This window comes from Tursiops truncatus, chromosome 11, assembly GCF_011762595.2.
Source record: "Tursiops truncatus isolate mTurTru1 chromosome 11, mTurTru1.mat.Y, whole genome shotgun sequence".
NCBI lineage: Eukaryota > Metazoa > Chordata > Mammalia > Artiodactyla > Delphinidae > Tursiops > Tursiops truncatus.
Genome location: NC_047044.1, coordinates 91,674,881 through 91,697,660, shown reverse-complemented (window position 1 = coordinate 91,697,660; position 22,780 = coordinate 91,674,881). Strand labels below are relative to the sequence as shown.

Sequence of the window (22,780 nt, the reverse complement as noted above, 5' to 3'; positions counted from 1 at the left end):
CTTGGCTGTGTGACTTACTTATCCAGTGATACATCAGCAGGGGCTTTAAATGTATTCTCATGATCTGGCTTGGGTCTTGTACCCTTGTGGTCCATCATCAGAAGAGCATACCTTGGATGGTGATTGGTCCTAAAATAAAGAAGCACGAAGTAGATCTACATCCAGTCTTGAGCCTGACGCCAAGCCCAGCTGAGCTCAACCATGTTCAGCCAAACCCCAGCTGAAACCCTGCTGACCCACAGACACATGATTAAGAAAATAAATATTTGTTATTATGAGCAACTGAACATTTTGGCATTATTTTTAATGCAGCAGTGTTGACTCATGCAGTCACCTAATAATAGACAGTGTCCTATCTAACCTGTTCCATACTACCAATAAAAGAGAGTAGTGCCATGCTCTACTGTGTACAACCTTTTCAAAGTATCCAGATTGAAGGGTAATGTCTAGGTTACAGGCATCATCAAATGCCATGGAGAGGTAATGAAGCAATTGGCATGGATTTATCATGAAATTCTTTACAGAGTCAAGAAAGAACAGTGAGCTGTTGTAAGCCTAAAGAAGCCATTTACTGCTGAGCTATCGACTAAGAAGTAGAGAAGTACGTGAAGAATGCCACTGTGTCTTTTATGAACCTGACAGACCAAGCTTAGAGGTAACCCAGCATTACTCTCTTACTCTGCATTACACACTGAGGGTCCATAAGCAAGAATGCATTCTGAACTTGTTTTGCTGAAAGCTCTGCATCATTTGCGCACACCTTACAGAGCCTCTTGAGCGGTTTCATCAGTTCAGTTCAGTTCAGCAACAGGTACGACAAAACACCTACAATATTACAAGGGCAGCACAAGGCATCCTAGAATCCGTCACTCAAATGATAGAACTTACCAATAAATAGATGTTTACAATATGATGTTATATGTGTTATAAAAGACGTCTATGCATTAGGGAACAATACCGTCTCCCAGATCTAGGAATGTTAACTTAAAAATCAGATCTCTCACCAGCATCAGAAGGAATACCGTCAGTCTTGGCACTGAAATAATCCTCATGTTGACGTGCCCCTGGAATGTGTGTATGCAGAGAATAGAAGACAGCAGGCCACTCAAGGAGCTATTATATATGAAAGCTGATGTCGGAAAAATCACAGGCAAGGAGAGCAGGATAAATGCTATCGGCACATATCCAAACACAGCATCAAGCAATGCAGCAGAGCTTTGGACTACTGGGAAACAGCAGCAACACACAAAACAGCTGCAACTGTACGGAATGTGGGGAAAGGCTTCAGTGAATAGCTAAACAACAATAGGCGACATCTGCTAAGAGGCTGAAATTTCACATGAGCATAGCTCCTTCCACCTTTGCCTGCTTAGCCACACTTGAACATAGCAGCTGTGGCATGAACCCACGACACTGTCTCAAAACAAAACAAAACAAAACAAAACAGGAGTCAACAGAAGAATTCTAGCTATTGCCTATCAATCCCTTATATATTTTTATATAGCTAGCTCAACAATTGTATACATAAGTTCTAATGTCATCTGAAAATGCCACACTTCAGGTAATAGGTTAGTAGGAAGACTTCTAGCAGTCACAGATATCTCATCCATAACCTCGAATCCAGAAGCCAAAAAGATCTGTGCCTTGCAAGAAAACCAGCTGTAATAAAACCCATGGACCTTATCTACAGAAGAAGCAGAGCCTACCAGGGCACCTAAGACCTACAATTCTGTAAAAGCTCACAGACCTCATAAGCTGCTTGCCTGCTTTTTCTAGAAAACTGTTAAGTTTTCTGAAATTATAAAGGACATGCAGGTTGCATTAGAAAGGGCATAAAGGTATTCTTAAGAAGCAATAACAAACATTGGGGAAAATACAGCCAAACTCCTGACTATAATCATACATGAACCAGGGGCCGTTTTACGTGAGAGCAATAGCCCTATAAGGTTCACTCACTCATAGGGGCATCAATCAAACACAACATAAAAAAAATTAAGCTCCATAATGATGATACTGACTCATGAAGAAAATGCTATATTAAGTTGCTTTTTCTAATTAAGAAGATGCAGAAGTATAGTACATTTAAGAAGACTTTCACAAAAATAACTGACACAGTGAACATTTTAATGTTTAAATGTATCTGGAAAATATAAACATGTAAAATCCTTGTTTGCACAATGGCTCTAGATCACCACTGCTCAGCAGAAACAGAAATGTGAGCCACCAGTGGAAGCACCCATGCCATTTGAAGTTCTCTAGCAGATACATTAAAGGAGGTTTTAAAAGAGTAAAATTAATTCCAATAATAAATATAATTTAACCCAACATATTCAAAACACTATATTAGCCCTTCAGTATACAATCAACATAAAATTATTAATGACATTTTCTCACATTTCATTTGTACTAAAGCCAATGAAATCTGGTACATGTTACACCATGGTACATCTCAACTCACACCAGCCACGTTTCAAGCGCTCAATGGACACACCTGGCTGATGACTACCACACTGGACAGCACAGCTCTCAATAAATGAAGCTTTACTGAAGAGCTGAAATTAATGCAAATGCAACCATACTATTCTAATCCAGTATTCAGAACTACTAGAAAAAAAAAATGCTGATACCAAGTCACACATGTTCCCTGAGATTCTCCAAAAGCTCTATAAACAAGGTTGAAAGAATTTAATATATGTCTCTGATAACCATCACCAAGGCAAAGAACGGTTAGTACTAATTCCTGGTAAGAGGAAGGAAAGGGTTGTAGACTCTTAGAAATTTAGATTTAGGAAGAAATTTTCTCTGTAAGATTTTCTTGAGCCTTCCGAAATGAAGTGTAACCTTTGATGCCATAAGTCCTTTTCTTACCAGAGTCCTTTTCTTATCTGGAAAGGAGGACGGAGAATTGTAAACACTTAAAGCCATTTACATAGTCACTTCTAAGGTTAATAAGAGAAGTTCAATTTTCAAAGCTACAACTTTAAAATAACTGAATTTTCAAAGATTGCTTCAATGTATATCTAGATCACAGTGAGAAAGGCTCTACTAAATAAATCTAACAACAATATTTTAAAGTATGGCGTTTTTTGTACCACATGTCTGTTGGTAGAGGGTCATTTGCCTGCTTATATATTTTGAAATTTTGCAAAAATTTGATATTACTATTTAATAATTATATTAATTTGGGGCTATTAAAATCACACGCAGGTTTCCTTGTGTTTAATTGCACTTTCTGAAATAAAAATAAATGAAAAAAATCTTACTAATGCAACATTAAAATTAAACTTTTTTATGCCCAAATGACAACAAATGTAAAGAAAATATTTCTTAGGGAATAGTCTTTCTCTTTGATCTAATTCAGATCTTGTGTCCTTCCACTTTTTTCTACAACTCCTGGTCCACAGGACTACACCCTGTCCAATTTCCTGCTCAAGCACCTCTCTCATGCCAAGAAGGTGGAGGTGACACCTTTTTTTTCTCATTGGATGAGAGCTAGAGCAAAGTTTAGCAAAGAATTAGAGGAACTGTAAGCCTCTGCCAGGACAGACCTGTGCGAAGGGAAGTTCTTAAATGTCAGGTCCTAAGAAGCAGATGGAGACTAAATCTGCACTCTTTACCCCATGAGGTGCTAATTAAGAACCACTGGAAGATGCAGGGGTCACAGTACATGGCATGGGAAACCATGCTTGAGTAAACTGAGGACACAAAGGAGGAAGGATGGCAAGAATAAAGCCTATAAGGCCATTACAAAGTTTTATTTACCATGAACTTTGTTGGTTTAAATGTATTAATTTTGAATGAATTATAGAAGTTTATTATGTTTTTCTATGATAATTATGTTATCATTTTCTTAAAAGGCCAACTGATTCTCCATCTCTTCATCTTTCTTCATGATTCTCATAATCTGATACTTGATTACTCTTGTATGAACTTTCTCAAAGCTTTCTTTCTCTTCTGAGTTGTTGAGGATTTTAATACAAATCACAATACATACGACAGTCTAACTGCAGCTGAGTGCGATAAGAGGAAAACTCATGGTTCTAACATTAACGGGCTCTTATAAAAGATCTTTGTATTACAGGTTGATTTTTTAAATCAAACTACATGCTATCCTGGATCTGTCTTTGGCCCTCTTTGACGCCATATTCTCTCCTAGCTTTGGAGGACCCTTTTATGATCAGGAGGATGAATACACTTTGTAGTAACCGTGTATAACAGATTGATACTACTATCCATCAGTTAGCTGATAGGAAAAAAATTGAAGTGATTTTTGCTTATGGACAGAAGTATGTGGTAATCTTAGGCCTTCATTCTGATGTTTAGCTTCAAGATTCACCCATCTCTCAAAGCAGTCCAGGCAATTCTCGTGATGTCAGGCCACCAGGACAAGTACTTGGGAGTCCAGAACTCATTACTATTTTCCACCCATCACTCTAATAGTAAAGTTCTGGCTTCCCTTTCTTTAGTAGATATTGGTAAGTAGACAGGCATTTAAAAGTAAATGGAGGGCTTCCCTGGTGGCACAGTGGTTAAGAATCCGCCTGCCAATGCAGGGGACAAGGGTTCAAGCCTTGGTCCGGGGAGTTCCCACATGCCGTGGAGCAACGAAGCCCGTGCGCCACAACTATTGAGCCTGCGCTCTAGAGCCCGCGAGCCACAGTTACAGAAGCCCGCGTGCCTAGAGCTCGTGCTCCGCAACAAGAGAAGCCACTGCCATGAGAAGCCCACACACCGCAAACGAAGAGTAGCCCCCGCTCACCACAACTAGAGAAAGCACGCACGCAGCAAGGAAGACCCAATGCAGCCAAAAATAAATAAATAAAATTAATTAATTTTTTAAAAAGTAAATGGAAGTTTGGGTGACAAAGAGATCAATTCACACCAAGTAACTAAAAGACACATGAGACAAAAGTAAACATCAAAAGGCTGATGTGTTAACTTACAGTGAGAAATATCACACCACATGCTCAAGAAATATCATGATGGCTTGATCAAAACTTTTTTTTTTTTTTTTTTTTTTTTTGCCTTGTGGTCCAACCACATGGAAATCAAAAGGAGGCTTCATGGGCATGGACTCAGAACAACAGGAGGTAGATAAATCAAGCCTTTAATGCATCCTTTCCCAAAATGTGCTGTGTGCTGTGAGACATTTTAATAGATCTTTCAACAACAACAGAAGGTTCAGTAATCAAGTGAAGTTGAGAAACGCTGGATTAAACCAAGGAAAACAGCTTTCATAACTGCACATTTCCTTTGATCTGCAGATGTACACTGCGGAGTTGTGAGCTCAGATAGGCAGTTTTCTAGAATAAATTTGGCTCCCGTCTTTATAGAACACGTCAATGTCTCATGGAACGATATTATTCTACAGATACAGTTTAGAATTCACTGACCAAATTCCTTAGCCTGATATACAGTCTTACCATAGGGACAGACTTGTCAGTGGGCCTAGTGCACTTAGAATGCAAGGACTCAAGCCCTGTAACATTCACCCTTCAGGGACACGCTTACCATGAGAACTGAAATCATCAAATAACAGTACCTGAGTCTCCCTTTTCCTTTTTAGTGTTTGGGGGGGGCACTGCCAATATATACTTATGTTATTGTCCGTTTTCTTTAATTTTATTTAATTCTACTAGTGATATTAAGACATTAAAGACGTTACAGCGAAGGCATGCTTGCCTACAAGTAATTTCATCTTCTTCAGATGATTTTCTCTACCTTTATTGTAAGTTATGTGTTGATTTTTAAATGTGACTCTATTTTCTTTATTTTCAATTTTTAGAGTCCTGCCACACTATAACCCCTAAATGCTTATAGAAGTATGCAATCAGAAAATAATATAACTGTGGGAAACAGATTCATAACCCCCCCCCACCCCAAAGTCTATATCCAATCTCCAGAACCTGTAAATGTGTTAACCTTATATGACAGAAGGCACCTTGCAAATGTGAGTAAGTTAAGGATCTTGAGATGGAGAGATTATTCTGGATTATCTGGGTGGGCCAGTGCAATCACACAGGTTCTTGTAAGTGAAAGAGGGAGGCAGGAGAGTAAGTCAGAGGAGACGTGACAGTGGAAGCGGATGTCAGAGTGATGCATTTGCTAACTGGAAGGGGGCCATGAGCCAAGGAATGTGGGCAGCCTCTGGAAGGTGGGAAGGGCAAGAAAAGGAACTCTTCCCTCGAGGCTCTAGAAGGAGTGGTGCCTTGCTGACACTTTGATTTTAGACCCATGAGACTCATTTCAGGTTTCTGACCTTCAGAACTATAAGATAGTAAATTTGCGTTGTTCTAAACCACTAACTCTGTGGTAATTTGTTAAAGCAACAATAGGAAAGGAATAGAATAACCAACACTTTGGAGACACCTGTCCCCTGTCCACCTGGTGTTTGCTGCCCATATGCAACGTGTAGCCTGCTGGGTTCAACCTTGCCGAATAACTGATACCCTGAGCCACAGTGTCTATTTGTCCTTTAAAACTTATTTGGAGATTCATGTGAATGTCACCCTACAGTGCTATGGAAACTTAAATCTAAGAATCTTAAGAAGTTTCAAGAAGCATTAAACAAATCACTGAATGTCTCAGAAAGAGATCAATGTAGTTAGAGAGTAAAAACCTGAAACTTTGAACTCAAGATGACAACTACCTGAGAAATGTGCGTTTTTAGAGCCTCGACAGTAGAATGAATTCAGGAGAACTGGCCCATGTTAAACAAACTCACAAGACACTGTAAATAACTGTCAGCGTTCTCCAGAGGAACAAATCCAATAGGATGTGTATATAAATAGAGATGTATTTGAAGGAATTGGCTCACGTGATTATGGAGGCAATCTGAAGGGTGAACTGTCAGGCTGGAAACCCAGGAAGAAACAATGTCGAGTTCAAGTCCTAAGGCTGCCTGCTGGTAGGACCCCTTGCTTGGGGAAAGGTCAGTCTTCTGTTTTATTCAGACCTTCAGCTGATTAGATGAGGCCCACCCACATTATGAGGGCAGTCCGCTTCATGCAGAGTCCACCAATTTAAATGTACATCTCATGGAAACACACCTTCACAGAAACATCCAGAATGTCTGACCGAACATCTGGCACACAAACTTAACCATCACATAAACCAAAATGTCAATTTATTCATTTAAATTTGGGACACTTCTTCCCATTGATTACAGTATCTGTGTCCACTAACCAGAAAACCTTAGTGTCAGAACATCTGGCAGAGTAAATTCATAAGCCTTAAACTACTTGGTGAGTGTGAATCGGAACAAGGTTGGTAGGACAGTCGTGGGGAATAATTCACTATACTGGTCAGATTCTACCAGGTGCCTGTGATCTTACTACCCTTCAAAGAAGCCTCCAACGTCTTGCCTTTTGAACTTTTCCTTGTCAGTAGATATCCATCCTTTGTTCAATGTGACGGAACACCATCTAGAAGGGCCACCATCTAAAGGTCTACAAGTCGGCCTCGCACCGACTGTATGGCAACTTAAGCTCATTTCTCCTTGAGATTTTCAATATGAAACATAGGGACAGAGAGAGAGACTAAGTAAAAGCCTTAAAACATAGGAAACAATATTTTAGTAGAAGCAACATAGAGAACAATGGAGACGAGTTCGTTCGGCAGAAAGGAACAAGGGCCAGTAGAAAAAGAAGTGAAGCCTGAAGTGCTGAATCGCGCACCTGGAAGCTGAGTGGCGTGAAAGGCCTCCAGCCAGTGAGAGCTACCCAGGGGTCCTGACGACACGCCACCTACCAGTTCTCCCACGTATCTTACAACAAATCCCATTTGTGTGGCCCGACACATTCACCCAGGCTCTAGGAAAGCCAGGTAAACCTTTACTACCTTATCAGAGAGTATACCTCTCCCAGAGCCAAAAGTATGCCTATGCCTTAGGTCCAGTGTCTAGATCCCAGGTTCTTTGGACAGTGTTGGAGACTTAAGATCCCTCTGTAGGCTTCTGACCTCATCTCAACACCATATAATTACAACATACAAGATATATATGCCCGATGTATGGTCAGGTCAGTGCTCTGACCTTGTTATTACTGCAGAATATGATTCAGCTGTTCATCTGTTTCCAGGAATGGTGTGCGTTATACTTTCAAAGCTTGTGGAAGCATTTCATCTTCCTGAGACCACAGCCCAGTCTTGCTCTACATGCTACTGCTCTATACATGCTACTGTTGTCCTCCAGGCACCTATTTCTTGATTACTCCTCAAGGTGTGTAAATATTAAGGCTGGCTGATCTCATCCACTCTGTGTGGCTTTTTGGAGGTTTACTGTCACAAGTTAACCTTATTTTCAGTTCCCATGTGACACACCTCATTTTCCCTCTTTGCGCTGACAACAGCATCATGCCTATTCAAATCCATCACTGAAAAATTATGAGCTTTAAGATTAATTACACAGTAAACATTAGGCAGAGGCAGAATTATAATGTAAAAATCCAGGCTTATTCAATCAATTTTAGTGTATTCACATTCAAGGGAGGAACAAGGAATTTGAAAGCTGATGTCGGGGAATTCTCTGACCTCCTTGAAAGTCCCTTGCCTTACAGATAGGTTAACAAGCACAGAAGCCGGCTGTCCAGGTGAGGCCAGGATTGGGGTCTCTGAGTTGAAGCAATCTTGGCAGCTGCTTCTGGCAAAGGCCAACAAGCCCTTAGGACACAGTGTCAAGTCACAGAGGGAGGATTCGGCAGGTGCTGCGTGCTCAGGCAGCGAAGAGGAATCTTGACTGAGAAGACAATGAAAGCCAGTGGCAGAATAAGACGATACGGCAGCTCCATCAGACAAGCAGGGGCCCGCTGGTCCCAGCACAGGGACCCTCTGTCTCCTGCCCTGCCTTAGGGCCAGCTCTGTAGGCTGCGGGAGACTGAACTACTAGGGGTTGTTTCTAACTAGAAAGAAAGTGTTGGTCCACAGATGAATCCTGGGCCTGGATGGTGCCTGGGCACAGGGTTCAGCTTGCCCCACTTTCTTGTCACAGGAAACAGGCTGCCACAAAAATGCCTTAGAACAGTGATTCTTCTTCTAATGGGTAGCAAGAGAACCTTTTTTCAAGTGAAATTTTTCTGTGGAATGTCAAATATATAAAAATAGTTGAAAGCGTATCAGCTCTGAACAGCCCAGAGCCCAGACACAAGGCCGCCCCACTGGGTCCCACCCCCATGGCAGCCTGAGGCCCCTCCATGGAGCTGCTGGCATTGGTGGGACACAGTGTGAAAGCTGCTGCTTTAGAATGCCAGGCAGTCTGCCTGTGGAAGTCTGAAAGCAGAAATTCAGGCAAACGTGAAAAATAAAAATCATGTATCAAGCTGACAACTTAAAAAACCTACCAAAGTTGAATCAACTGGTCCCTGGGAAACCCTAAGCGTCAAAGGCATCCTCGAATCCTACCACATCAGCGGTCTGCTGCTAGAAATACCCTTACTGGAAAGGCACCTGAAAGGCCATGCATTGCCATGGAACGTGTCATTTAGGGTCCTAAACCCTGAATTTGAGTCACAACTCTGTGACTTACTAGCTGGGTGACCCTGAGGAAACGTCTTATCACTCTGAACCCTGATTCTCTCATCAACAAGAGGAAGATCACAGGTTTCTTACTCACTTTACATTGTTATGAGGATCAAACAAAAGACATTAAAGAGGTATATAAACTGTTAAGCTCTGTGTTCATGAAAGTTGTTGACGTTATAAAAACCTGCTGCCTGCTGTATCATTCATTTACTCTGCAAATTTCTATTGAATAATATTCCAGCTAGTGTAAGACTATTAGACTGGGCTGATTTGGATGTAACTGCTCTGTATCCCACTACACAAGGCAACAGTCCCTCCCAGGAGCAGTGATGGGATCTCCCTTGTTTGAGACAGCCCCTCCAGCCCCACCCCCTGCCTGAGCTCCCTGGAGCTAGTGAAGCTTGCTCATGGGAGAGTCTACTCCTCTCTGTCACTCACTGTCACCTCCTTCACAGCTGGGGCCCCGAGCTTCCCGGTCCCCTCCTCTATACAGAAAATTCAGAGCCAGCTGACCTAGTCATTCCATGACAGACAGACCTCACTTTCACCACCGCCAAGCTGCCGGCGGCACTGCCCAACAGAACTTTCTGCAGTGATGGAAATGTTCTATATATGCACTGTGTGGTAGATAGCCACCAGGCACATGAGGCTACTGACCCCCTGAAATGTGACTAGCATTCCTGAGGAATTAATGTAATTAATTTAAATAACCACATGTGGATAATAAACAGCACAGCACTAGAAGAATGGAACAGAGGTCAATCTTGATCTTTTCAATGCAATCCAAAAAAAAAAACCACATAGTAGTTGCAACCGTATCATTTTCAAAAATAAAAACACTGTTAAATAAATAAATAATGGTGTTACCATGTTCATGAGCTCTTGCAAAAAGAGCAGATTGAGTTCCCTGTCCTAACTCAGTAGTGCTTCTCCTAATTGTTGAAGGTGGTGAGCAGAGGCCAATGTCAGACAAGAAGACAGCCTGCATCTATGGGACTTAGCACTTAGTGATCAAATGAAACCTACAATAACGTTCATCTGACACCTATTAATGATGTGCATAATCGCTGTGGTGCGTGCAGTAATTAGTTATAAAGGGTAAGTCATTCTCATAAATTACTAAAATTAGCATAATTTTTATGCCATTTGTTCTCTGGTATTAACAAATTACACCAATATCCCCAGCTTTCCTGAATTCTCTGTCAATGTTCATACATGGCCCATCTCCAGGATCAGTATCCTGGCTCTAACGCCATTGCTACGTGTTCTAATCTCAGCATTCATTCCCCACCCAAACAGTCCACCGCTGAGGTGCTGGGTGCTCCTGGCCATATTGCCAAGTTCTCCCTGTCCCACCCTTGAGATCCTGGCAAATAGGGCCATTTTCACTCTTCCCTCCTTAAAGTTTTTGCCCTGGAGGGCCAGTAGCAGAAGCTCTGAGGCAAATTGTGGATGGACAGCTCTACCCGATCACCATGCATCAAAGAAAAGGGAGGGGAGGGGAGAAAGGAAAAAGGCCAGGAAAGAAGTCAGACACTGAGCAAGGGTGGCCATTTGGAGGAGCCAGGGGACGTGCTGAAGGTGGACTCTGGGTGAATAGACAGATGGCAGTTTGGGGGCGGAGGGGAAGAGCACAGAGTGAAAGAAGACCTTGCAGCAGTTAGATGAGGGGACCTGCACTCTTGCAGATGTGATCCTGGTCCTGCAGACACACCCAACAGAAGCCAAAGGGCACGCAGACCCAGGTGGCCCCTGGGCATATGTTGTGCTGAGCAGTCCCTGGGAATGTGCTTCTAGTGGCTCTAGCTGTGACACAGATTCCACAGTGAAGAACAAAAATAACTAACATCACTGCAGTCTTGACCTCTTGGAAGACTAGAGGCAGCACAGGGGCAACAGGTAGGCAGAGAGGATAGGGCGAGGGAGAGGCTGCAAAGCCCAGGAAAAAGAAAGCTTGCGTTTCCTCTCGACTGGGAAAACTGCAGGAATCCCGCCGCGTTCGCAGGAAATACTCATTTCCATGGCAAGTGTTGGGTTATAAATACCTCAAATCGACCCTGAGCAGACCCTGCCGGCAGACTACATGCTTTCTGGGTTAAGGAGGCGGCCAGGGCTTTGAGGGGAACTAAATGGTACAGCTTCCTCACCAAATTTTCTACACTAGGGGTCCCAACAACATCCTGCTTGATATGCTTTTTCTAAGGTAGAAGCTGTCAAGTACTGGTTTATTATTCCAAGGCCCAGAAAAAAACAAAGGAGTTGTAGGAGTTCAGCAAGGCTTGTACTAAACACATCCTTTTCTCTCCAAGGACCCTCTCCATCTTCACAGTTTTCAGCTGACTCTGAAACGAAATACCAGTAACAACTACAATCCAGTCACTGAAGGATTTGTATGAGCGGCACTCAATGTTCCCACCTCAACCCAGCCTCTCCCTCTCTCTCTCTTTCTCTCAGCCTCCTGCATGACTACTCTACAGCTCTTGACATCTTCATTCACGGAGCCAGCTCAGATAGAAACCAGCAATTTTTGTTCTCAATTTAAACTCACTGGAAGGAAGAATTACCTAGCCCTGCTTGAGTTAGAAAATCTACCTTGGTTGAATCAATGGATACCAGAAGATCAGATACTTACAGAACACAGGTAAACAGTGGGGTCCCATCTTGAGGGAGTAGGAGGGTGACTGCCCTCAGAGAAGAGAGGTGTGGGCTGGACAGACACTTGGGAACGTGTTTACTGCAGTGCAATACTTCAGTGCTGTTGGTATAGACTGTCTTTGATCTTTGGGAAGAGTTGTCATCACCAGAGATGGGGAAATTCTGAAATGCAGGATGGGGTAACCTCTGACTGCTGCAAGGTTTACCTGAGACTGTCTCAATTACCTCCAAATGACCAGATAAATAAACGCTGTGTGCAAAGGAATCTGGCTCTGCCTGATTGCATGTACACAGGGAGGTGGGGTCGCAATCTCTTCTTTGATAAAGAGTTACTTTATAGGGAGGGTGGGAGGGAGGGAGACGCAAGAGGGAAGAAATATGGGAACATATGTATATGTATAACTGATTCACTTTGTTATAAAGCAGAAACTAACACACCATTGTAAAGCAATTATACTCCAATAAAGATGTAAAAACACACACACGAAAAGAATATATATAAATATCTGAATCACTTTTACTTTTAATTATTCTGAAGCCAAAAAAAGCCTTGGAAGAGAAATGCTACTGATATTAAAGTCTTTGAGCTGAGAGATTATTGTGCTCCCTCTTCCTTTCAGGGAATCTGAGAAAACCTGGTTGGGAGAAAGTGACTCAGGTGGCAGGGCGTGGGGCAACTGTTTGCGAGATCACACGGACGAGAATGAGCTTCTGCTCCCCCAGTGGAGCTAATGTTAAAGGTTCCTGTGCTAGTGATAGGTGACTAAATAACTCAAACGTCGATTGCAGTCAGTAGTATTAGTTATGTTTATTAGGCTCCAGCAGAGAAAATACGGAGCAAAGACCAGACGATTAGGCTCGCCTTTGGCAGCTGCCGACGGAAAGCAATTCTGAGCTGCGTCTCTGGTGGTGAACTCCTTATGACTAAGAAGAAGATACCAATACAGAAATCTTTCTGTGGAAAAACTTTAAATAAAGAAGAGCCTTATCTCCTAGGAAACCAATTCACTCCTCCTCATTCTCTGTTCAGAAAGATGGCCAGCTTTCCCTTTTCCCTTCCCCAATCCCATCCCCATTTCCTCCTTCAAAAGCTCACAGTTTATCAAAGCAAGCAGGCATTCTAGATGAATATATATATAATATATATATATATATATTTAAAGTTGAATTGTATCCAGCCAAGTTTCAACACCATTTCCAGATTCAGAATCCTTTTCAAAAGATATTTGGGGGCTTCCCTGGTGGCGCAGTGGTTGAGAGTCCGCCTGCCGATGCAGGGGACACGGGTTCGTGCCCTGGTCTGGGAAGACCCCACATGCCGCGGAGCGGCTGGGCCCGTGAGCCATGGCCACTAGGCCTGCTCGTCCGGAGCCTGTGCTCTGCAACGGGAGAGGCCACAACGTGAGAGGCCCGCGTACCACAAAAAAAAAAAAAAAAAAGAAAGAAAGAAAAAAGAGAGAGAATAATCCAGAGAGTATGGTATTAAGCAGGAAGAGGTCATCTGAAATCATGGGTAAAGACATGAAGATGACATAAATTATAACTGGTAGAAGATATCCATTTAAAAACAAAGGAAGGATTTGAACTGACTACCTAGATTCATTCAAATGTCATTATTTGTGCCTTTTCCACATGGGTGCGGTTTTATACAACATGAAAATGAAGGGATGTTCTTTGCAGCTTCACCTTTCCACTGGGTTTTTTCTCTTCCTCTATCTTCCTCCTTCATCCTAAAGGCAATTTTCCCTTTCTTCACTGCTTTATTCCCTCATTTCATTCCCTTTGTTCTTCTCAGGATGAAGCCGATGCATTTCTACCTTTACAGATAAGAGTTCCTGCTCACATCTTCCAGATACCTAATCTGCTTTTCTTTAGCCAGGCAGTCTGGATCAAAGCCTTGTGGATCCAATGCCCATGCAAGTTTGGATGTGGCCACTCACAGACTTATGGGTTCAAAAACTGTAAATAGACCTCTAGGGCTGTGTTGAAGTCAGGTTAATTGGTCATGGCCAGCCTAGTTTTTAAATGAAATACAGGAGAGTAAAATGGAATAGAAAACACAAGCACATGTTACTGGCAGCAAAGATAAATATTATTTCATGGAACATTTGTGTCAGTGATAGGTTACGTGTGTATTTCAGTTTTATGCACGGTATGTGTGAAGAGTCACAAAGTCACATAATGGAGCAAAGTCTCATAAATATAAGATGAAAAAGCACTACCAAGGAGGATTGAGTTCTACCTTAGTTTACTTTTACAGGCAAGATCCCAGGCGCAGGTAGTTTATTTGGAAAGTGATCCTGGGAAACAAAAGGTAGGGAGTAGCGAAACAGAGAGAAGGAAGGTCAAAGAGCCCATAAAGTGCGTGTAATGTGCTGGCTACCACTGTGGGCAACTGGTTTCCATCTAACTGGGGACACATGAAGGAACTGTGTAGAATGTGCCTCAAAACTGACCAACTAGAGCAGAGGTTGGCAAACATTTTCTGTAAAGGGTCCAATATTCAACATTTTCCTCTTCGCAGGCCGTGCAGTCTCTGGTAACTACTCAACTCTGCCACTGTAGCATGAAAGTAACCGTTGACAATATGTAAATGAATGGGCATGACTGTGTTCCAATAAAACTTTATTTACAGAAACAGGCAGGCAGGATTTGGCCCATGGGCCGAAGTTTGTCAATCCCTACACTAGAGTGATAACCTTCTCTCCATTGCTGAGCGTGCATAGACAGTGAGAAAACAGCACAAATGGATGTTCAGCATGTTTGATGTAGAACACTGGCCAGCAAGGATATATGGGAGTGTGCTGGAGTCAGATGCACTAAGGGGATGTGATGGAGTGTATCACAGATGCTGCAAGGGACCAGCTGAGATTAGGAAATTCTGGAGAATATATTCACATACTCACATCTTTGCTGAAACGGCCTCACAAGGCTCTCCTAGGTCCTAACTCATTTTTCCATACCACCTCTTTCTCTGGAAATGCTAAAACTTGGTGTTTTCATACTCAGCATGACCCATTCCCTACGGAAATTAGTAGATGCATTTTAGAGAAGTTTTTTCTTTTACTTCTTTAAAGTTAACTGTGTGTTCAGCTCTCATACCTAGCTTGGCACAGACTCTACCATTTCAAATCATTTTCTCTTAAGAGTTTCCACACAGAGGAATCTCACCTAATTATTCTTACACAGTCTAAAAGACACAGTCTCTCTTATGCTTTTAAGCTCATTTTCTTTTCCACACGCTTTCCTTTTTTCCCCAAATGGATACATCCAATTACTCTCCTCTTGGGTGTTTTAATTTCACGCATTTTTGTATACTTAGAAAGACCATAGATTGCACTACATTCACTGGCAAATCATCAAAAAGCATTTAGATGAAAGAAAATTTTTGTAAAAACATATCTTTTGTAGCAACATAAGCATAAGATCATTCCTTGTTTTAAACCACATAACTAGAGGAGAGAAGGAAATGAGATTTCATGATTTGAATTCTTTTTAATGCCTTTTTCATGTATATAGCATCTTTACAGCTCACAAAACTCTTTCTCACTGAAGTCGTGTGATTTATACATTTCCTTATTTGATCCATAGGGAAACTGAGACTCAGAGGTTAAGTGCTTTGTAAACTTAACACAGAAAATCAGTAACAAGACTGGGTCTACAATCCAAGCCCCCTTTATCTCAATATTTTGTATGTGAATTATTCACAACTTTCCTGTGAATTACAGGAATTTTAAGGGTTATTTTAATTTTTTGTTTTTTTGGCTACTAACGTCTCACAAGGACTTTATAATACCATGTCATTCAACTTTTTCCATGTCTAGATATTGGCTATAACTGCTTGAATGTTTTTTGCTTTTGTTTTAAGGTAGGTCCCAAGCATGGCAGATTATTTGCAAAGATGGCTACAAAACCTTTTATCCCTGTATGCTCATGACTTTGCTATTCTTTCTAGTGACAGAGTCTATTTCCCCCACCCTTGAGTCTTGGCTGACCTTGTGATTTCCTTTGAACAGTAGAATGCAGCAATGTAACATAGTGGAACTTCCAAGGCCAGGCCTCAAGATGCCTCTTGAAACATGGTGATGCCATGTGAGGGAGCCTAGCTCTCTTGCTTGAGGATGAAGGACCATGGGGAAAGGGTCCCAGCTGAAATTCGATACCGAACAGCAGGTGAGTGAAGCCACCTTGAACTATCCAGCACCGTTCAAGCCTCCAGGAGACTGAGCCACATGAGTGATTCTAGATGACACCAGCAGAAGTGGGCAGTTAAGCTCATCCCAAATTGCTGACCCAGAGAAGGATGAGCAAATAAAAACAGTTGCTGTTTTAAGCCACTAAGTTTGGGGTTTATTTGTTATGCAGCATATACATAACTGATAAACTAGGGGTGACGGAATTCATGGCCCATTATTTTGAGGAAATAGTGGACATTCCCCAAAGATCTGAAGCCATCTTTAATGCACCAGGGAATGATGAGTTTCCTCCATTTTTAAGGAATGCTTTCTCAATTCCCCAGGCTTATTGCAGAGTAATAGGATGTTAATAGATAAATAGCATACGCTTATTATATTAACGTCTCACAGAACTGCTCAAGCTCACCATAGGAGTGATTTCTGGGAGCCAAACTTCTGTTGCTTGACTCTGCCCTGGTGGCCATAATTAATTAGTCCAAGAATGGATATCCAAGAATGGATACTAGTACAGATTGGGCAAGTTTGTCTCTCAGTGGTGCACATGAAATATTGAATGGAAACCCAGAGACTGGAAATCTTTGAGAACTGAGTCTGTTTAACGGTATGGCTCTGAAAGAAAGGCTATGACTACTCTGAGGTCCCCAGAGACACACTGGTCCTCACCCTCCCTGAAGAGTAGGTGTTAACTCCTCATTAGACTCTGTGACATAATTCAGTATTCATCCAATAAATCCCCTTTCCCACATAAGCTGCCTTGAGTTGGTTTTTGTTCCTGGCTCCTAAAAAATAAGTCTAAACGCAGGTCCCAATCCCACCTTTGGCTAGGTGGAAGCCCAAGGCTGGCTCCTATGGGTTCCTCGGGGGGTCTCATTTTATAGTGAGATCAGAAAAGCTGGTATCTTACATTTCTTCATGGTTCCACCTACTGCCCAGATCAGTGCTAACATCAGATATAAGCAAGTCTCTGTCAGTAATGATTTCACTGATGAGAGCTCTCCCGCCCTGTGCTCTTATCACATGGACATCAACCCTGTGCTGTTGGGATAGGCCTTAGTGGTGGCAGTAGGAGGAAGAAAGTGTAGATGATGATACCTGCAATTGGTTTCTTAGGAAACTGGGCATTTGATGGTCTGTGGCACCCAGTACAAGGTCGTTTCTCCACTGCCCACCAGGGCAGCTCTGGCCATTCTATTTCCTTGTTCCCTGTGACGTCAAAAATCTATACCCCTCTACACATTACTATAATATACTAATTTTATATGAGAAATCTTAGTTAAAAGAGCTGGAATCTTACATAATTACCACAATTCAGGGCCCAGAGAAAAGGCTGCAGGTAACAAAATCATTTTCTATTATATTTGTGCAGGGAAAGGTGAACGCTGCTGAACAGCTCCTGAGGGCATCTTGTTTTCAGTAACAGCTCACATGGTCCTGTGGCTAAACTTCACCTATTTCATTCAGGACAAGTCTGGGATTTGATTTAGGTTTGTTACTAAAAAGGGAAAATGACCTTAGTAAATGTCCAGGAAATAAGGGTTACCAAACTTTACAGTGTCATGATAATTTCCGCAAAGGCTGAACCAAGGATTAAAGTTAGGTGTCCCATGGGCAGATGTCATCGTGCCTGAGTCTCTTTTTTGGTTCTCTGAAAAATACGAACAAGGCCTTTGAGTGAATTTAAATCTAAGGGAGTTGATATATTTTAGAAAATAGTTTCAGGTTGTGGCCTACAGACTGATAGTGAATGTTCACATTTGGATAAGAGCAAAATCCCTGGTTCTTGATCATATTCGAATCTCTTCCTCCATCTTCAGAAACCAAAGAGTTGAGTTTTCCGTAAAAGTTATTGGTCTAAAGAAACAAATCAATTTATTCCAATTTCTTGTGAATTGGAAAAAGGAGAAAAGGGACAGAATCATACAAATGTAAAAATGGAGATGATCTCTTAATCCCACTCTATAAATAAAATTTTGCATAGGTTTTAGTTTTAGTAATCCTAAAGAAAACATACTGCATATGTAAAATCTCTATTCAAGTTAAAAAACAAAATCAAACAAAAATCCCTAAACTAAAGCTCTCCCTTTAGCCACACTCATTAAAGTTAGAGCCATTTCCTTAGAACGGAGCAATTATCTACTGATAGGACCTTGTGTTACTTAGTACGTAAATGTCTATGCTTGCGTATCATGGGCAAAGATTACATAGATACCAAAAAGACTCCAAGAAAGGAGTGAATTTGGTCATTGGCAACTGCCGTTTTTTCAACAACCTATGCTCATGACCTAGAATTCATTTTTCTTTTTCTCGTTTATTCACTCACTCTCTTGTTCACTCATTCATTCAATAGCATTTACTAATGACTGCAGTGTACCAGGCAATGTACTAAGCACTGGGGATGAAGACAATTAAAATACAGCTCCTGTCCTCAAGAAGCTTACAATACACTCTGATCATGGAAACTTTCCAGTCTCATCCCTTACATCCAATTGTGAAAGTCAATGTAAGTCTCTTTTCTTTCCATCTCTTCCTTGTCTCCACCATGATTAAGGTCATTAATTGATGGCTGAATGATTAAAGTTGTTTTCTAGTGGAATTCCTATATCTAGCCTCTTCTCTCTCTGCAAATTCTTTATACCACTGCTTCATTCACCTTCCAAAAAGACTGCTTTGATCACGTCATACCCTTGTACACATATCGTTAGTGGCTTCTCGTTTTCCCCAGAAAAAAAAAAGATGAATTCCACAACCCAACTGTTATTATCAGTATAACTAATAATTACTACCACTTATTGAAGGCTTACTATGTGCCAGGTACTGTGCTAAAGACTTTATACACATTATGTCATTTACTCCACATGACAACCCACTCAAGCCAAGAATTCTCTTCATTTTATAAAACAAACAAACAAAAAATGATGCTAAGAGGAGATCACTAACTTTCCCAAGGTCACAGAGATAATAGGTAGCAGATTAACTCCAAAGCCCACGCTCTTAACCACTACGCTGAACCGCCATTCTGCTCTTGAGTCAGTCTCAACCCTGTGCAGGTGTGCTTCTGTACCTTTGTTCCCCCTGGGTCCCCCATACGATACGTCCTTCAGTTTCTCCGTGCCTTCCAGGTTCTACTGACACTCATTCAAGGCCCAATTTAAGTCCCCTCTCCTCTGTGAACTCTTCCTAGGCCACGCTGGTCTGCATGGATCTCGTCATCCTCTGAGCTCCTATAGGGCTTATTCTCTCCACCACTCGTTTGGCATCAAGATGTCCCATACCACATTACTAGAGAACTATCTCATATGTCTCAGGCCCAGCAATGAAAACCCCTTGGGAGCACACGGTCCTCAAGATACTTAACAAACACCTGTTGGTTCTGTGGTGCTATACATTTAACAGGCACACGATAAATTAATACTGTGTGAGAAATGAAGAGCTTGGACATTAAAACAATGAGGGAAGACTGTCACTAAGGACGAATGATTACAATGCACATAGCATTCTCTTGCCATGACTGGTAGAAAAAGATCACGTTGGAGATGCTCTATCTCCCTGTCCCAGCATGCCATAAGGAACAGAAAGTTATAGGGGAGTTATAGGGGTTCCCCAAATCTTGCCTGAGCAGTCAGACAAGGGAGTATTACAAAAATCCCTGACCTGATCCTTAATTTGAATAAGATTTGTGTGGAACGTAAGCCCCAGAGGCTTATACCAAGCAAGCTCCAGGGCAGAAATGGGGGACTTCCCGAACACTTGGCAGCAGCGTAGTTTGCTAAGTCTGAGCGGTGTGGATGCGGAGGGTTCCCACCCTCTCCTCAAGCCACAGGAAATGGTTTTCATTACAGGTCTAATCTAAGCCACACGGAGGGACCACAGAGCTCCTCAGCCCACCAGCCATGTTCTTCCACACTGAGCCCCTCCCCACCCAGCACGTGGCAGGACGTGACGACCACCCTCCATGTCATGCCTGGAGGTTAGCCAGAGAGAGGCTGCCAACTGGACAGTAATCTCCAGTGCGAAAGCCTGGCTGCAGGCTACGTGTGACCAATTGCTCCATGCCATTCTTACCTTTGTGAATTAGTGGCAGAACAGGGTCCATGCCTTCACTTCTTTGCTAAGGATAAAATGCGAGCCAGTGACTTGACAATGGAAGATTCCGAGTAAAGCCTCAGATGCCTTCAAGTAAGCATTATATTTTCTGAGAAAGGGAAGAAACAGAGGAACTTGTGGCACGTTGGATGCACATTCTCTGGAAAAGAACTGATAACATGCTACATTTGATATTAACCTTTTCTGGTTTTAAAGGGGGGGGGTTCATAAATTTCCATATAATTTCAGCCTCTCATCAATCCTAGGAGATGTCTCAGGCAGCAGTAAGTGTCCTCCATTGTACGCACGTGGTAACAACAGCCCAGAGCCTGGCCGGAGATCCCACCGCTGGTGATGGGCAGCACCAGGGCTAGAACCTCTGTGCCTCTCACGCTTGCTCTAGTGCCCGGCCAGTCTCAGCACACTGTTCCTTCCCAAGACTGTAGAACTGGAATATGAAATGGCTTGGTTTGGTTTGGTTGGCTTTGCTTTTTTTGCTTCCATTCCTGTTCTGACTTTGTTCCCTTTCTATCCCTTCCCTCCCACATTCACACACTTCCCTCCCCCTCCCCACTGCCCCCCACCCTCTCATGCTGCTTCACTGGCAGCTTCGGCTGCAAACTTCCCAGCTTCACAGCCAACATTTGGAGCTCACAGATTACAGAGCCATGGCCTCAGGCTGCCTGTTGCTTCTTCTCGCAGCTGGATGAATGATTTTTTTTTTTTTTTAAATGGAGAAGGGGTGTTTGTTAGAGAGGAAGAGGAAAGAACTGAATAATTACCGAATTAACATCAATTGGTGCTCACCTAACAACACCATCGAGACCCCAAATCATCTCAATCTAACTCTTCAGGTTTGTGATGGACAAAGAGACATTTTAGGGGTCAAAACTCCAGGGTAAAATGCTTCCGGTGTTACAGTGTTTTGATTTACCTGACTGGTCAACATCTTGGCATGGAATAATCAAAAACACTTTAGACAGAGTTCTCGAGCGACTCCTCTCTTTTACTGCCAAGCTGTGAGGGAGAGACACCAGAGAGGGGGCGACATGTGCCGGGAGCTGTCAATCCGGCCTCTGCCTGGCCCTAAATTCACACAAAGCACACACCGCACACATGAGCCGCAAAGAGAGAACAAGGAGAAATCTGAGGGCTACGCTGTCATTCTACTTAGAGGGAAGAGAGTTCTGAAATCGTCAGAGGGAAGGCCCTACTCTGGGCCTCTCTTTTTTTCCACAGCAACATTGTTCAGGAGACTCTCACCATGATACACGCTTCCACTGAGCTTCTCGGGGTGGGGGGGAACAGCGACTCGGGCCTCCAGTGCTTCACCGGTAATAAAGATTTTACCAGCTGCCCGGAGTGCTGCTGTGGAATCCAACTATGGCTGCCAGGCTAATAAGAGAAGAGATTCACTGTCGTGAATCAAGTAAGTAAACATGCTTGGGAAACACTATGGCAGCAGATAACACTGAGGAGAAATGAGAATTGGTACTATTTTTAGTGCTAGCTTTCTGATTATAATTATACTTGAAGAGCAACTAGCATGAACAATATAAAGGCAAAGGCAAAGTTAATTTCAGATCCTGAGCCTGCTGCAGAGTTCTTGGATGATTTGAAATGCAATGTGATCTAGAGCCATTTTTCAACCGTGTGACAGGGAAACTTGGAGATGGTAAGTAGCTGCTGGGAGGTTCGTGGGCAAATGGAAGTTGAGTACAGAAAGATTTTTTTACTTTAGAAAAATCTCACATAGCGTATTCTGTTCACCTGTTTAAGCTAACATTTACTGAAGACTTATCTTGTGGCCAGGTACTGTGCTAATTGCTCTCATGAGAATTATCTCCTTTAATTATCACAACCACCTGTGAGGTAGGTACTGTTATTGTTTCCATCATATAGAAGCCATACAGCTTGCAAAAACTGACTTAGAATTTGAACCCAGAGACTTCGCTGGTGGTCCAGCGGTTAAGATCCTGCGCTCCCAATGCAGGGGGCTCAGGTTCGATCCCTGGTCAAGGAACTAGATCCCGCACGCAGCAGTGAAGATCCCATGAGCCACAACTAAGACCTGGTGCAGCCAAATAAATAAATATATATATTTTTAAAAAATTCTCTTAATAAAAAGAAAGAATTTGAACCCAGTCCTCTTAGCTCTAGAGCCAAATCATTGCGCTATTGTAGATAACACACCCTTCTGCTTTCTGTCCTTCGATGAGACAAGGAATCACGTCCCACTACCTCCACTGACCTACACATCCATCACTAATGACATCCATCACTAATGACTAATGACAGAGCCCACGGTTGCTGCCCCAGTGATCCAGAAA

General features: G+C 42.4%; 1 long non-coding RNA gene across 1 annotated transcript in view; it reads right to left on the bottom strand.

Annotated features, from left to right (window-relative positions):
* Window positions 1-20,455: 20,455 nt before the first annotated feature.
* The window catches only part of LOC141275786 (uncharacterized), an 89,722-nt gene continuing 87,397 nt past the window's right edge, over window positions 20,456-22,780 (bottom strand). The window contains exon 4 of the long non-coding RNA XR_012324077.1: window positions 20,456-20,559. This is a non-coding gene — a long non-coding RNA (uncharacterized lncRNA). The remainder of the gene's footprint in view (window positions 20,560-22,780) is intronic.